At 33.2% G+C, this 2,888-nt stretch overlaps 1 long non-coding RNA gene across 1 annotated transcript; it reads left to right on the forward strand.

Annotated features, from left to right (window-relative positions):
• Positions 1 to 493: 493 nt before the first annotated feature.
• On the forward strand, positions 494 to 1,519 carry LOC133670380 (uncharacterized). The gene is made up of 2 exons (XR_009834068.1): positions 494 to 592; positions 696 to 1,519. It is a non-coding gene; the product is annotated as an uncharacterized LOC133670380 (long non-coding RNA).
• The last annotated feature ends 1,369 nt before the right edge of the window (positions 1,520 to 2,888 follow it).

Genomic DNA, 2,888 nt, shown 5'->3' on the forward strand with positions numbered 1-2,888 from the left:
TAAATTAATTCTCAACCTAATTTGAAATCTAATCTAACTTGAGTTATGTGAATAAATTTTCCAGTAAACCCATAGAACTATCGGTTGAGGTTTGATATGCATGGTTTACAGAACAACCATGCCATTGATCCACCTTTAAGTTAGGTTGTTTGTTTTTTACCAAATAAATTAATACAGGATCTGTGATTGATTGATTGTGGTAATTATTATTTTTTTAAATATTTTTAATTTAAAATTTATTTTTATCATTGATATATTAAAATAATAAAAAAATATATAAATATAAGATTTTTTAAAAATACTTTTTACCTGTGATAACAGAATAATATTTAAAATTATAATAGTATTTAATTTTTATATTATTTTTTGTTTAGAAATATATTATAATAATATTTTTTAATTTATTTTTTTAAAAAAACTTAATTGTAAAAAATAAAAAATATTTAAAATAAAAATAAAAATAAAAATACAACAACCCATGACATATCTGCCAACTTGCTGGTTGACTTATTTTCCCAGCAACCAAATTTCCATCTGCATCTCTTTCCTCTTTTCACTGAGAATCTGAGAATTTGGTTTTCATTTCTCCAAGGTCAGTATCAACTGCTTCTCTCTTACAGTAACTTCTCTCTTACAGTAATTTTGACACAAATCTTAATTTCAAGAAACCCTTTATTTATCTTGTCTTTTTTCAGGGTTTGGCTTACTAAAATGAATCAGCCAGCTGTTTTAACTGAAATTGCAGACATCCTTGAAGAAACATGTCGTGCACATAATTTACCTATAGCTCTAACATGGGTTTCTTCATATCCCCTTATAAACAACAAAAGAACCTTAAACATTGTGAATAGTGCTTGTTATGTGAATGATTTAGGGATGCAAGGGTTTCTCAAGGCGTGTATAGGGCATCATCTCGAAGAAGGTCAAGGTGTTGCTGGAAAAGCACTTAAATCGACGCATCATTACTCTGTCTCCAATGTTTGTTGCTTGACGTAGCTGATTATCCGTTTGTGGATGATGCTAGGAGTTCTGGGCTTCGTTCTGCTTTAGCTATAATGTTAATGATAAGGGAGGGGTTTTATAGAAGTAATGTTGATTATGTGGTGGAGTTTTTTCTTCCTGCGAATCTGGAAGATTTGGAAGAGAAGACATTGATGGATGGGATTTCAGCTAGTTTGAGGAAAGGTTGTGAGAATTCCAAGACTGTTATAGCACCTGGGTATAGTGTCCAGCCATTGCATTTGTTTGGCAGTTTGAATTTGAATCAAATGAGTCTGGAGAGGAACCATGAGGATTCAAGTGAAGTTTCGTTTTCCGATTGGAATAACATTCAGCCTGTTGCTGTTTCTGGGAGCTCTTTGCGGCATTGTGAGCAGGTGTGCTTCTTTTAATTGTGGAATTGTTGTTTCGTATTCTTTCTTGTTGATGAATGGATTGTTCTGTTGATGAACAAATTGAGACTTTTATTTGGATCTTGGGGCTTACTTTTTCTTTGAATATATTTCTGCATACCAATTGATGTGCTGCGTGTATACATCTTCTGTGTTTACTAAACTTGTTGTGAGCAGTTGAAAATGTTTTGGTGCGTACAATTTAGTTTATCAGTTGAAAATGCCCGAAAACTCTTGGTGTCAGGTAATGTACCTGGGCCGAGCCCCTAGAAGCTCAACCTGGAGGAAATACCCAGCCTCCACGGAGCATATAAAAAGCCCAACCCTCATTCCAGTTCTCATGGGCTTAGTCTAGAGGAAGAGATTTTGGATTCTATTCTCTACATTTTAGGTGTTTAAAAATTCTGTCACCAACCTATTATATTTTTATCATGTTAATATTTGTCTAAAATGTATTTAACTTTGATTAATATATATATAAGAGATATTTATCTTTCATTAATACTATCTAGATAAAATTACATTGTAACCTCTTAAAGAACATGACTCGTGGTCTATAAATACTCTATAAATTTTTTATACTATATATTCACAATTTTTATTCTCTAAATTTTTATTTTTAAAAATAAATAATGACGTGATTGATTGATTTAAAATAGAAATTTCAATGGTAATTAAAAACATTGGTTAATCTATTCAAAAAGTGAAGTACAAGATTGCTTGTAATTGACTTCCCTACTGAATTGAGGTAAAATAGTAAAAACAGAACATAATTACAGGGCTATAACTGTGTCATAGACTCATAGGACTCCAAATGTTGAGGTTAAAGAGGTATAGCTAGCAAAACGTATTTCATTTTATCTGGACTGATTGGTCCTTGAGGCCACCATGACAAACACAGTTAAAAAGCTTTCATCACCAATTAATGGTCTCCTTGAAGACAAAATGCTAAGGCATGAGGTTATGATGTTGTTAGCTTGAACATGTCCTTAGTAAGTGCCATAAGTAGTCTCTTTGATAATGTCATCAGCGTTACTGGCAACCAAACCTTGACTAATCATCCATTCTATCCCAATGGTAGAGGCTAACAAGCCATTCGAGATATCTGATTCCTTCAGCAATGGTCCTATGGCGAAAGTCTGTTTGTGCTTACATGGATACGCGCGCGCGCGCGTGTCTTTGATAGGAGATGTGGGATCCCTTTTCCTATCCGAGCTAAGAAAAAAGATCATGGAATTCATCTGCTAGCATTTCTAGTATTATTAATCAGACAAGGTTGCCCGTGTCTATTTCTGTAGAAGTCCACAAGTCTTCTTCATGAGTGTGTGGGCTACACATAAATTTCACTAAATAGATAAATACATAGGATGTAAAATGAATTTTAAACTAAAATGATTAATGGAGTGTTTTCTAGCGAGGAGCCATGCAACTTGGAAAGAACGAAATGTAAGGATTAAGAAAGGAAGATGTAAGGTCGGGTCCTACTAGACTTGACCA

This window comes from Populus nigra, chromosome 13 (assembly GCF_951802175.1).
Source record: "Populus nigra chromosome 13, ddPopNigr1.1, whole genome shotgun sequence".
NCBI lineage: Eukaryota > Viridiplantae > Streptophyta > Magnoliopsida > Malpighiales > Salicaceae > Populus > Populus nigra.